Source organism: Vombatus ursinus, unplaced genomic scaffold (genome assembly GCF_900497805.2).
Source record: "Vombatus ursinus unplaced genomic scaffold, bare-nosed wombat genome assembly UNPS02014662.1, whole genome shotgun sequence".
NCBI classification, from domain to species: Eukaryota; Metazoa; Chordata; class Mammalia; order Diprotodontia; family Vombatidae; genus Vombatus; species Vombatus ursinus.
Window position 1 is genome coordinate 644,141 of NW_020954440.1, and position 14,925 is coordinate 659,065.

Sequence of the window (14,925 nt, forward strand, 5' to 3'; positions counted from 1 at the left end):
GTATTAATTTTAAAGATATCCATTAGTCATCATATCACCACTGTGAAAGGATTTGTTTTCTTATATGGTTAATATGAAACTGGGAGGTAAGGATAAAGTAAATAAATAAAACGTTATCTCACAGACTTTTAGAGGAATAGAAAAATCTCAACTTTTACAATTAACAACAATGAAGGATTTTCCTTTCACATAATAAGAGCTATGTTAAGTAGAAAATAAACAACCAACTTAGCCTCACAATTTATAGTATCATTTGTCTCATACATGACATCTGTGCCATTTTTGTCATTGATAATATTGAATCAAATATGCATAAACATAACGTATGATTCCTTTTCACAGATGTATTCATGGTTGGGTCCTCTTGAATTCCACATCTACAGAGAACCCTTCTTGGTTATCAGGGCTGACAAACTGATATGTTTTCTATTCTGAAATGCCCAGGTGCTGGTGAACAGCACTCTCTTGGAAAGATAATTGATTAGGAGTCTGAAGACTTGGGTTCTAGTATTGCTTGGGCATTCACTAATTTCTTCTGTGATTTCATGGAAGTTAATCAATCCTTTCACACCTCTGTCTGCTCATTTGGAAAATGGGAATAATATCTTTTAGGGTATAGAGTTCACACAATGTTTGTAAGGAAACGGTCAAGAATTAAATGCTATACACATGAGACTTACCTTGATCAGTACAAGATAATGGGCTTTTATATGATAATGGATGAGTAGGTGCTCCAAGAAACACAAACACAGAGAAAAGAGGATAGAGGTGATACTACAATACAAAATACGACTGTGGCAATGTGCTGTAGTAGGAAGAGCTTTAATCTTTGAGTTAAGAGGATATGAATTTAATTCCCACCTCATACATTTATTAATTGTATAAGTCAGGACCAATCACTTAAGTCAATCAACTCCAGGTTATTTATCTATAAAAGGCTGAAGGACTTAATAATGATGGTATTTATTTCAAACAGCTGTTGAGAGATTCAAATGAGAAAATTGAAGTTCTTTACAAATGTTACATAAATATGAACTATTGTCATTTAGGGCAAGGACTCTTTCTCACCTCAATTCTCTTATCAAACCACTCCCTAAAGTTTTTACTGCAGTGTCTTGCATGCAGTATGCCCTTAACATTATTAATATTAATTAGTTAACATTAATGAATAACATAATAGATCATCATTTTTAAATTAGGTGTTTCTTTGGACTACACATTCACCCATCCCTCAAATGGCTCCTTCAGTTACTGAAGGATGATGAACTTGAAGAGCTGCAAGTAGTGGATAATAACAGGTATTTATAGAGCCCTTGGATGTTTGAACAAAACTTGCCCACATGATCTAATTTGAGCCCTAAGTCAGCCCTATGAAATAAGCACCACAGGTATAATTACTCACAGTTTATGGTTTAGGAAAGCAAAGTGAAGTGTCTTACCCATGGGGAAAGTGAGTCACCATCTGAGATTCTGAAGATTTTTATACACAAATCTTCCTGCCTCCATATCCAGCAATGCTTCCACTATACAATTTTGGTGTCTATACTGCACTGTAGTATTGGGATTAGATATCCTAGAGCCTAGCTGCCTTGATTGTGGAGAAAGGTGGCCTACACTTCAAAAAGGAGAGTGAGTCATGGACCTTGTATTCAAAGTTTGGCCTTAAAGTCTCAAGCCTAGGAAACATTGAACTGGATTGGAGAAACTGTTCACAAGTCATTGGGACAAAGAGTTCAAAGGTTCCTAGTGGCAGAGGGGTCAGTCTTGGCCATTGCTGTGGAACAGATGGCAGTAGAGTTAATGATGTCAACTGCTACTCTCCATTCATTTCAGCCTCAGGAAGCACAAAAGAAACTATGAGTGAAAGAATGAATCAGGGAATTTGATCCAACAGTTCCTTCCCCAGCACTGTGTCTTAGAGTTGCTTGTTTCAATGGCAGTAACTGAAGTCATGGAAGACAGGGATATTATGCAGACCTGGAGGCCATTCTGCTCTTGGGAGATGGTGGTCCCTTGGAGATACTTGGCAGCTCTGCTGCCAACTTATGAACAAAACAAACTATTAAATTCTGTTGTGACCATTGGGGGGAAAAAACCTTTTTCTCATGGGTATTTTGCCATTCTTAGCTTGTTGTTAGCAAAGTGAGGTAAGAAGGGATTTGGCCAATGACATTTCCAAAAGTTGGCTTCTAATCCTGCTTCTACCATTTCATGTCTAGGTGACATTGGCCAAGTCACTGAACATCTGCAAATCTCAATTTATTCTTCTTCGAAACGGCTGTAATAATTTAAGACCTGAAAGCAATTAAAAGGTTTTGGTGAAGATTAAATGTGACACTCAACATGAAAGAGATTTGGGTTATTGAAAAGTTCTCCACAAATTAAGGCAATAAAAAAATCCTGAACTCAGCGTTTGAAGAGCTGGGGTGGAGTTGGAGGTCACTGTGAAACTTTAAGCAAGTCACTTTTCCTGAATGAACCTTGATTTCCTCATTTGTAACATGCAAATAAGCATATTTGTATGCTCTAATTCTTATGACCATTGTCAGGATAATAAATTGTAAATTATAAATGATGTTCTTATTATTTTGAATATTATTGTTATTCTTTTTTAAAATTTACTCAGAGCTCAAAATTATATAAATTCCAAAGTCAGAGAACAATTTTAATCAGTGATGGAAAAAAATAATAATCTCCCCAAAAGAGCTCCAGTAATGACAGGAAATTTTGAGACACAACCCAAGAAGGAGAAATGACCCCAAAATATTTACCAGCAAAACTTTAGAGAAACACACAACTTAACCACAAATTCAATTGGAATTCTTAGAAGAGATAAAAACAAAGATTTTTAAACTAAGATATTTTTAAAAACCAAATGAATGTGCTAAAGAAAAAAAAATGAAAAAGATTAGAGAATTAATTTAAAAATATGGAAAGATAATAAACAGCTTGGAAAAAGAGGTATAAAATCTTACCTAGGAAAATGACACCATGAAAATTAGCACTGACAAATCATAGTAACTATCTGAGACAACAAAAATACATTTGAAATAAAATCAAAATACTAGAAAAAATAGAAGAAAATTTATTATATTATAAACCTTAATGACCTGGAAAATATTGAAGAGAAAAAAATTGAATAATAACTGGACCTCTTTAAAGCTATGACTGAAAAAAATGGCCTAGCCATAATATTTCAAGAAATCATAATAATAACAACCAAGGTCTCTTAGACGGAGGTAGTAAAGTAAGACTACAAAGAATTGACTTAGCAGTAGATAGAAACTCCTTGAAAGGAACTCCAAAATGAAATTCCTCCTCTTGAAAGAAATCCCAAAATGAAAAAAAAACCTAGAAATATTATAGTAAAAATCCAGAGTTTCCATGTCAAAGTAAAAAATAATATAAGCATCCAGAAAGGGAAAAAAAAAACAAGCACTGAGTATTCACACAGTACACTCTCAAGATCAGGATCACACAAGATTTTGCAGCTACTACTACTACTATGAAGAAAAGGGCTTGGAATATGATTCTCTAAAAGGCAAAAAATATAGATTTATGGCATAATAGTTAATAATATACACAGAAAAAATGAGTATAATGCTACAGTGGAAAATTGAATTTTAATGAAGTATAAGACCTTTAATTATTTCTGATGAAAAAAAAAGTTACAGAGAAACTTGAAATACAAAAATAGGAGACAAGAGATTTATAAAAAGGAAACCATGAGTGAGGAATGATAAGGGACTAAACAAGGCTAAATGTTTATATTCTATTATGGAGAGATATTACATGTATCCCTTGAGCATTCTATCAGCATCAGGGGTCATAGAAGGAGTCTACTTGAACAGAGGGCTCAGGAGTTGTTCTGCTGTATTTAGATTATCTTAAAATAAAAATGGAAAGGGAAGGGAAGAGGAATACATTGAAAGAAAAAAAAGGAGAAAGGTGGACAATTTCTCCCATAATTGGAGTGTACAAATTGAAACCTATATAATAGAGGAAGGTTAGGAGGAAGATGGAACATTTGAACCTTATTCTCATCAAGGAATGAAAGAAGAAAGAGAAGAAAGAGAGAAAGAGAGAGACAGAGGGAGAAAGAGAGAGACAGAAAGAGAGACAGAGAGATACAGAGAGACAGAGATAGAGAGAGAGAGAAAGAAAGAGAGAGAGACAGACACAGAGAGAGAGACACAGAGAGAGAGAGAGAGAGAGAGAGAGAGAGAGATTTTCCCAAAGAAGGAGAATGGGGTGAAGGGAAGGGGGTGGAATAAGATGAAGAGTAGATAAAAAGGAGGGATTTTTTGTTTTGTTGAATAGTCATGTCCAACTCATTGTGACTCCACTTGGGATTTTCTTGGTAAAGATAGTGGAGTGGTTTGCCATTTCCTTCTCCAGCTCATTTTACAAATCAGGAAACTGAGGCAAACAGTTAAAAGATGTGCCCACAGTCACACATCTAGTACATGTCTGAGCCTGAATTTGAGCTCAAGTTGTTCTACCTCCAGGTCTGGTACTCTGTCCACTGTGCCATATGCAAAACATTGCCATTTTCTTTAATGAAATTTAATTATTAATTAAATGAATTATCTATTGTTTTATGTTTAGTTCTTTAAATCATTAATTATTTAGTATTAGGTTATTGAGTCTTCAATAAAAGTTAATGTTTTCTTTAAACCTCCTTAATTATACTTCAGTAAGTAAAATGAAGGCTTTAATGTTTCTTTTTTTCTACATTTTTATAAGGTTTGTATACCCTAATGTATGTTAGTTTTTGTAAAGGTCTCATACATTGTTCATGTCATAATGTGTTTGTGTGTGTATATACTCCTTTCTATTCCCATGCACTAATCAATAGAGAATTATTTCACCAATTATTTTTTGCTTTTTACATTCAATTTAATTTTATCTTCAGTTCCAATTCTCTCTTTTTCTACTCTCCCACACACTGAGAAAACAAGAAACACAATACCTACAGGAAATTATGCAAAACATATATCTGTAGTAACCATGTTCCCACAAAAAGGAAAAAAGGAAAAGAAAGAGAAAAAACCTTACCACTTTGACTAGAAGGTTTGAGTGTGTGAATTATTTCCAAGCAGATTCTGCCCTGTACCCTAACATTCTGGGTTTTGCAGCAAGCCCAAACCACACTAGTAGAATTGTCAATTGATGCTACCAAAATGAAACACAATTTGGAATTATATCTAGATTCATTAAATTATCCAAAGAAACCTTCAGAAGACAGAATGTCCATGGGTATAATCATATTTTAGCAGCAGTTCTGTGGTGTCGAAGAACTTAAAATAAAGTGGGCACCCATTAATTGGTGAAAGATATGTAGCCATAGCATAATGAACAGAGAGCTGACCTTGAAGCCAGGAAGTCCTGGGTCTAACTCCTTACTCTTTATACATTCTATATGATTCTAGGTAAATCATTGACACTCTCTAGGAAACTCTCTAAGAATATAAGAATATAAGTTGCAGACTAGGTCATTCAATATTATCAATCAATAAACATGTGTTAATAGCCTACTTTGTCCAAAGCACTGTTCTAAATGATATAGGGAGGTAAGAAAATGGAAGACTAGGATAGAACAAGGGCAACAGAGAATTGGGAGATTTGAGTGTAGCCAAAAGGAAAGGTCATCAAATGGGATCATAGTCTCAGGCTAAAGCCAGAGATTTGGTCATATGGGAAAGTCTAGGGCCTTTCCCTTCTGGGGTCCAAATCCCAACCCTATCATTCCCCCCTCAAACAAATGGGACCCAAATTCTTTTGTGGTAATGGCCCAAGGTCTCAGCTTCTGAAACTTCCTTCTGTCAATGTTCATAGAGCTGTCCCAGCCTCGAGGGGGTCCCAAAGAGGAGGTTGACTGGAACCAAGCACTGGCTGCAACCTCAGAACCGTGGGGGGACATTGGCTGGTACCTCCTGCTTGCTATCAATTGTAGGTGAATGACCTGTAGTCTGGAAGACAAAAATCTGACAGAAAAGACTGCAGAGCCTAAATATGACAAGATAAAACATCCTTAGCTCTGTTTGGATTCAGACAATTCAGTTTTCCAACCATGCAGTATCAAATCCATCTCATAGCCAGACTCAGGAATAGCCAGGTGGACAGCACTCCTTTTCAAAGAAATATAATAGGGGAACTGAGCCAGGAGGATCCCATCTTAGAGTGAGGCTAAAATTATCCTCTCAGATTTTCCCAATGCTGATTTCCCACCAGTTTCACACTATCCGAGTAGCTTGTGATATTTCTTTCAGATGGTGGATTATTGATTATCGATGGTTTATTATGATCTACCAGACAACTCAAAATAAAATCCTAGGAGCTTTTACCTCACACAGCAAGCTTCACTAATCACAGATTAGGGATAAATTTTTTCCTGGATTTACATCTCAAATTTGAATTTGTCCTGATCTAAAAAGCCAATCATTATAGATTTCTATATACTTGCAAATTCTCAGCAAGCCAAAACCCAAACAAGCTTTTTGGCTACTTTACACATTAAAACAATCGTCAACAATAGCCAAAATATTTTACCAGTAACCAAATTATGAAAAGTTGCTTGATATAATTGATACAGAAAGTTCACCAAACGAAACTTGAAACAAACCCATTACCAATCAGGTGACTTCAGTTTTGTTAAATGCATTTCCAAATCATTCCACACAAAGAATCAACATCTCCTCCTCAACAGTTAAACCACAACCTTGAGTGTGTATGTTATTCCCTCCTTAAGTCAAATCCTATGAGAATAAGATTCATTTATTCCCTCTCACCTTCCCCTGTTTCCCCTCCAATGTAAGATCCTTTCTTTTCTTTTCCTTTCTTTTCTTTTCTTTTCTTTTCTTTTCTTTTCTTTTCTTTTCTTTTCTTTTCTTTTCTTTTCTTTTCTTTTTTTCTTTTCTTTTTTTGTGGGATAATTTACATTGTTCTACCTCTCCCTTTCTCCTTCTCCTAGTTTTTTCCTCTCTCACCCCTTAATTTCATTGTCCAGATATGACCCCTTCATTTTCAACTCACCCTGTGCCCTCTATCTTTCTATATCTATATACATGTACATATAATTTTTTCCCCTCCAACAACCCTAATACTGACAAGGGTCTCATGAGTTACAAATATCATCTTTCCATGCAGGAATGTAAACAGTTCAACCTTAATAAGTCTCTTATGATTTTCTCTTTCCTGTTTACCTCTTCATGTTCCACTTGAGTCTTGTATTGGAAAATCAAATTTTCTATTCAACTCTGGTCTTTTCATCAAGAATGCTTGAAAGTCCTCTATTTCACTGAATGACTATTTTTTCCTCTGCAGGATTATACTCAGTTTTGCTGGGTAGGTGATTCTTGGGTGTAATCCTATCTCCTTTGCCCTCCAGAATATTATATTCCATGCCCTGTGGTCCCGTAATGTAGAAGCAGCTAAATCTTGTGTTATCCTGATTGTGTTTCCACAATACTTGAATTGTTTCTTTCTGGCTGCTTGTAATATTTTCTCCTTGACCTGGGAACTCTGGAATTTGGCTACAATATTCCTAGGAGTTTTCCTTTGGGGATCTCTTTCAGGAGGAGATCAGTGGATTCTTTCAATTTCTATTTTGCCCTCTGGTTCTAAAACATCAGGACAGTTTTCCTTGATAATTTCTTGAAAGATAATGTCTAGGCTTAAGGAGGGAATAACATACACACTCAATTGTATGTGGAACTCTATCTTACCCTACGAGAAAATAGGGGGGGAAGTGGACAAGAGAGTAGGGGAATGATAGAGAGGAGGGCAGATTGGGAAAGGGAGTAATCAGAAGCAAATACTTCTGAAGAGGGACAGGGCCAAAAGAAAGAATAGAATAAATGGGTGAGCAGGATAGGATTAAGGGAAATAGAGTTAGTTTTTCACAGCATGTCTACTATGGAAGTGTTTTGCATAACTGCACATATACAACCTATATTTAGTTGTTTGCCTTATTAATGAAGGTGGGTGGGGAGTGAGGAAGAGAGAAAATTTGGAACCCAAAGTTTTAAAAACACATGTTTAAAAAAAAATGTTTTCACATGCAACTGGGAAAGAAGAAATACAGGAAATGGGGTGCAGAAATCCATCGTTCCCTACCGGAAAATTGAAGGGATAGGGGATAAGAGAAGGGGGAGAAGAGATAGAAGGGAAGGCAGACTAGGGGAAGGAGTATTTAGAATGCATGCCATCTTGGGGTGGGGGGAGGGGCGAGATGGGGTGAAAATTTGAAACTCAAAATCTTGTGAAAGTAAATGTTAAAAACAAAAAAAAATAAAAATTACCATAAAAAAAACATAGTACAAAATGGCAGAAGCATATTTAGGGTCACTTCAGAAATCGTTGGAAATTCTGTCCTAGTCCCAAACCAAAATTCATTTAATGATTTTTTTAGGAAACTCAGGTTTTAAACCTGTGTCACTTGTTAACTTAGTAAATTCTTCTTGAACTTTTAATGGCAGATAACTGACTTTTTTTAATTTCAATTGAGTATGGTTTATGAACCCAACTTAGTTTTTTATTATCAAGATTTGAAGGTAAATTTCTGAAACTGTATCTCCGAGCACTTGAGATGGTCGATTATAACTCTTACAATTAAATCTTTAGGAAGGTTACTTTCAATTATAAAATCATCTATAGCTATAAACTTTTCCAAAGAACCATTTTCAACTCTATTCTTCTACATGTTAATCTTTTTAGTAAAACTTTCAATTTTATCTTTTAACATAAATATGTCACATTTTTTTCTTGAATCAACATGTTTAAATCATTGAGGTGTTGGAAAATGTCAACAAATAACAGTTTTGAAAACCATAAGTCAATGTGAAAAAAATGACAAAATCAGATTTCTGCTCAGTCAAAAATATAACTTCATCTTTCAATGTCTTTTTGTTAAAATTTATCTATTTATTATTAGTTTTCAACATTCCCTTTTATAGGATTTTGAGTTCTAAATTTTCCATCCTCCCTAAAATCCCCCCTCTCCAAGAAAGCATGACATCTGATTTAGGCTATACACATACAATCATTTTAAACATATTTCCACATTAGTCATGTTATGAAAGAAGAATCAGAACAAAAAGGGAAAAAAACACGAGAAAGAAGAAAAAATGACAGAGAAAATAGTATTCTTCAATCTGCATTCAGATTCCATAGATCTTTCCCTGGATGTGGATGGCATTTTCTTTCATGAGTCTTTTCAGATTGTTCCAGATCATTGCATTGCTGATAAGTCTAATAAAGTTGGTCATTGCCCCCCCCCCAAAAAAAAACAAAAACAAAAACACAACCTTGGCTAGGATTCTTAAAATCTAGCCACTGCTCAGATTCTTATAATCTAGCCAATAGCTTACTAATATTCAGACTCCTTAAGAGTCTGCCCAACATGATGGGTATTCTACTAAACCTTGTATTTGGCTGAGATAAGGCTGGGATCTAATTCTTTCAGGCAGGACCTGCGTGTTCTGATTTTGGGGTTCCAGCACCCCTAAATCTCTAAATCTCATTTTGTTGGCCCATATGGGGAAACTGCCTAACCCCAAATTCTTCCCCAGCCAAGACTTCAAGGTATGCAAGCCTTCCCCCACCCTTTTCTTGCTGTACAGTTGGGGTCGCTCTCCAAGTACCAAGGCTTGGAGGTACTTTTTGGACAGACAGTTACAAGGCTGTCTCGCACTTGGCCTGACACTCCCAGGCTCTCAGCCCACTGGGTCAGTTCAAGGCCATGGACCTGGGTACACCTTCTGCAGTATAGAGGACAAGAATGGACATCCTATCTGGAAGTGTATGTACTTTAGTACATAGATACAAAAATACAGTACATTAGAGTACTTTATTTTTTTCATGCTTAGCAATCCATGTTCATAATGGCATGTGAAGATTTATAGATAAAGTAGAAGGTACATGCTTGATATGTCCTGATAGGGTTATAGCTATCTGGAAACAGTGATATTATGTGAACAACAGGCTAGGCACCAAAAGTCCAGAGGGAAAACTTGATTGTTTTTTGGGAAGGATGCTGGAGGTAAACAGGGTGAAGTGACTTGTCCAGGGTCACACATCTAGTAAGTGTCTAAGACTGGATTTTAACTCAGGTCCTCCTGAGTCCAGGGGTGGTGCTCTATCTTCTATGCAACCTAACTGGCTCTCCAGGAGGAATTCTTGAGAGGGATAAAGGGAGAGAATCACAGAATCTTAGAGTCAGTGGGCTCTCAGATATCATCAAATCTAATCTATGCCTGAAAAGGAATATTCTCTATAGCACACCCAATAAAAGAATAACTCACCTGAACACCTACAGTGAAGGATTATTCAACATAGGCTGCCAGTTATGAAGTGCTCCATTTATTAGGAAAAGTTTTCCTTGCTTCAAGTCAAAATGTACCTCTGAACATTCTAGCCATTCCTCCCTGTTCTGCCTGCTAGGGCTCAGCAAAATGTGCCTAATCTCCCTTCCAGAAGACACATCTTCAAATACTTCACCCAGTCATATCGAAATTTTCATTCACCAAAATAAACATACGAATTTCTTTAATTATCCCTTGTATGTTTTTCGTTTGTTTGTTTTTTTCTTAGTTTTGTTAGGCAATGGGGTTAAGTGACTTGCCAAACTTCACACAGCTGGTAAGAAGTGTCATATGTCTGAGGCTGGATTTGAACTCAGGTCCTCCTAAATCCAGGGCTGGTACTCTAACCACTGTACAATCTAGCTGCCCCAAACAAACACATCTAAATTCATTTTCATTTATTTATTTATTTATTTTTAGCAAGGCAGTTGGGGCTAAGTGACCTGCTCAGAGTCACACAGCTAGGAAGTATTATGAGTGTGAGGCCAGATTTGAACTCAAGTCCTCCTGACTCCAGAGTCAGTGCTCTATCCATTGTGCCACCTAGCTGCCCCAATTGTCCCATCTATGGAAATATCTTCAGTAAATCTCAGCTTTACATGCTCCAGGTATCAATGTCCTTCCTAAAATATGACAACCAGGACTGAAGAAAATACTCAGGTGTGCTCTGAAAGGGGCCAGCTAGGTGCTTCAAAGGATTAAGCACTCGGTTGGGAGTCAGGAAGATCTGAGTTCAAATCCAGCCTCATACATTTATGCACTATGTAGCACTGGGAAATTCACTTACCCTCTATTTGCCTTAGTTCCTCATCTATAACATGAGAACACACTGGCAAATAAATGGTAAACTGCTTCTGTACTTTGAAAAAAAAAACAACAACAAAAAACCTTGCGTAGAGTTGGACACAACTGAACAACTGAACAACAACAAAAACTCTAAAAGGACAGAGGATAGCAGTACCATCACCTCCCTCATTTGGGACAAATGGTTTCTCAATATGGCTGTATGTGGCATTAGCATTTCTGCTTCCAAGTATACAATTAACTGATATTACACTTGTAGCCCACTAATACCCACAGTACTTTCACAGATGAACCATGCCTTCTTTACACTGACCTAGTACCAAATGATTTGAGGCCCACTCCCCAAAATATTTGATTCACAAGTGGGGAATGGGTAGTGTCAAAGGGTGGGAAGAAACACTAAAACCTACTACATAGTTCGGTTTCAGTTACTTCCTCTGTGAAATCTATGATTGTTTTCCACTTGAAGTCCAACTGTAACCCATTTCTGAATTTCTCTCTCCCTACCAAGACTTCTGGGCTCACAGGGACCATGTTTAATCCTGGATAATGACCTACAAAAATGATTGTTCTCTGCCTCTTTGTTAGCTTATTAGAATTATTCCTGAAAAATCAACTTACATGCTAATAGTATAGCATGTTTCTAAGTTTCTCCCAGAGTGGTCAAGATGGGTCTCCAGCTCTTAAAAAATAATTTAAGTTACTAAATCTTAGCCAGCCTTTATTTCATTCCACAGATAAATCAAAAGACATAAAAAGGAAAACAAAACAAAACCTCACAGGAACCCCTATTCAGACACAGAAACATATAAAGCAGCAAAAAATCTATTAGCTAGAATGGAATTGAAGTTGAAGTTGGCATCAGGATATTACATTGACATTATCACGAAATATCTCTCCCACAGGATCAAAGGTCTTTCCAGGCCCTTAGTACCAGTCTGTGCTTTATATTCCTTCCTAAACGTATCCATACTGCAGTGGTGTTCTGGAGCCACCTGCAAGTTAACTGACAAAGAGATAATTACATTTTAAGCATGAGCACCTAGACTGTAAAAATCAATCAATGCTACAAATCAGGACTGTATTGTTGTTTATGATCTAGATTTCAGAAAGTGATGGAGAAAATAATAGCTTAAAATAGGTTAAAAAAAGGTTATGTATACATTTTTTTTTTCTACAGAGCTGATCTTAAGCATTTACTAGCTTATTTCTGCTTTAGGGGCTGCTTTATAAGCAAATGCAATTAACATCAAAGCTTTATCTTCCAATCAACTCAGTGACTTTGCTCTTGAAGTAATAAACTGTTCAAAAATTACATAGCTGATCTTCCTCTTCTTAGGAAAATTACTACAATTACTGTCTTGAACTTAGAAGTGTGTGTGTGTGTGTGTGTGAGTGTGTGTGTGTGAGTGAGTGTGTGTGACAGAGAGAGAAAAAGAGAGACAGAGACAGAGAGACAGAGACAGAGACAGAGACAGAGAACATGTGCACACACCTCTAGATGGTGCCATGGATAGAGCACTGGACTTGGAATCAAGATGAGTCATCTTTATGAATTCAGTTAGAGCTTCAGTCACTTACTAGATGTCTGATCCTGGGCAAGTCTCTTAACCCTGTTTGCCTAACTTTCTCGCCTGTGAAATGAGCTGGAGAAGGAAATGGGAAACCACTCTAGTATCTTTGCCAAGAAAACCCCAAAATGGGGTCACAAAGAGCCAAACACAATAACAACAAGAGAATACACATGTATTATTCATTCCAAATAATAATCTATAAGCATGGCCTTTTGACTGAATCCAAATTTTGCACTTAAGGATTGAGAAGGCCCCATGTGGCCTCAAGGCTTGCAAGTTCCCCACCCCTGAGACTCTACTCCATCTAGTTTATAGCTCTATATCTGACTTTTAAGGAGTGGCATCTCACATCATCTCAAGGCACTTTAAGGTTAGGAAATTCAGGCAAAGAAGAAGTCTTAATATCCCTGTTGATTTCCTAAGATAAATATGTGGTGATCTAGAAAGAGGGCTGGACTTGGAATCATAGGATAGTGATTTGAATCCTTGCTCTGTCATTTATTACTGGAGTGATTTAGAGTAAGTCTCCAAATGTCTCTCAGTTTCCTCATCTTTCAGTGAAGATATTGGATTAAACCATGTCAAAGTTCCCAACTGGCTCTAAATAAATGATGGTATAATCTCTTTAAAAATACAAGTAGATACTATAACCAAGTAGTGCAGATAGGTTATGTTAATTTTAGCATTTGTGCACCCAAAACTTAGCAGTGTGTTTCACTTAGTAAATATTTAAGAAGTGATCACCTTTCATCCTTTTGACTCTCCCTCACCCCCTATAGTCTCCACATCATCTCATATTTATTCCTTCCTCACTACTCTGTCACTTTCCTAATTCAACCATTCATAACCTCGTCTGTACTATGACTTTTGCCTACTCATTTCCCCTCTATTGTCTGTCTCCTCTCCTATATAGCAAATAACAAAGCTGCCAAACTTATATTTTTTTTCAGCCAAAGAGAAGGTTTATTAGAACATCCATCATATTGGGCAGACTCCCAAGGAGTCTGAACATTAGTAAGCTATTGGCCAGATTACAAGAATCTGAGCAGTGGCCAGATTTCAAGAATCTGAGCTCCCCAATGGAGATAAGATGGACCCCACATACAGAAAGACTGTGGGAGGGATCTAGGAGTGGCCAAGTAGTTTGGGTTTACTGGAAGAGGGGTCCAAGGAGGAATTGGATGAGAGCGTCCAGCAAGCTGGGGGGAACAGAACTCCCGGAACCTGGACCATGTGGCCAAGGGAGAATGGAGCCCAACCAGGATCAAGGTTGGGAAATGGCCGGGGGCCATAGGGAGGTAAGAAAATGGAGGACTAGGATAGGCCAAGGACAACAAAGAATTGGGAAATTGGGTGTAGCCACAACAAAAGGCCAGCCTATGGGATCATAGACTCAGGCTAAAGTCAGAGACTTGGCCATGTGGAAAAGTTCAGGGCCTTTCCCTTCTGGGGTCCTGATCCCAACCCTATCAGTCCCCCCTCAAACAAATGGGGCACAAATTCTTTTGGGGAAAGGGGTGAAGCTTTCAACTTCTGAAACTGCTTCCTGCTGGCAAGGAGCAAAGAGCTGTCCCTGCCTCAAGGGTGTCCCAAAGAGGAGATTGACTGGAACCGAGCACAGGCTGTATCCAGGGAGCCATGGGGGGACATTGGCTAGTACCCCCTGTTTGCTATCAATTGTAGGTGAATGGCCTGTAGTCTGCAAGACACCAATCTGACAGAAAAGACTACAGGGCCCAGATATGACAAGATAAAACATCCTTAGCTCTGTTTAGATTCAGATAATTCAACTTTCCAACCATGCAGTACCAAATCCATCTCATAGCCAGATTGAGGAATAGCCAGGTGGGTAACGTTACTTTTCACTAATCACAGCTTAGGAAAAACTTTTCCTGGATTTATGTGTCAAATTTGAATTTGTCCTCATCTAAAAAGCTAATCGTTAGAGACTATTTCTAAATACTTTCAAATTCTCAGCAAGCCAAAACCCAAACAAGCTTTTTGGCTAGTTTACACATTAAAACAATCACCGACAATAGCCAAATTATTTTAGCAGCCACTAAATTATGAAAAACTGCTTGACATAACTGATACAAAAAGTTCACCAAATGAAACTTGGAACAAACCCACTACCAATCAGGTGACTTCAGTTTTGTTAAATGCATTTACAAATCACTCCACAC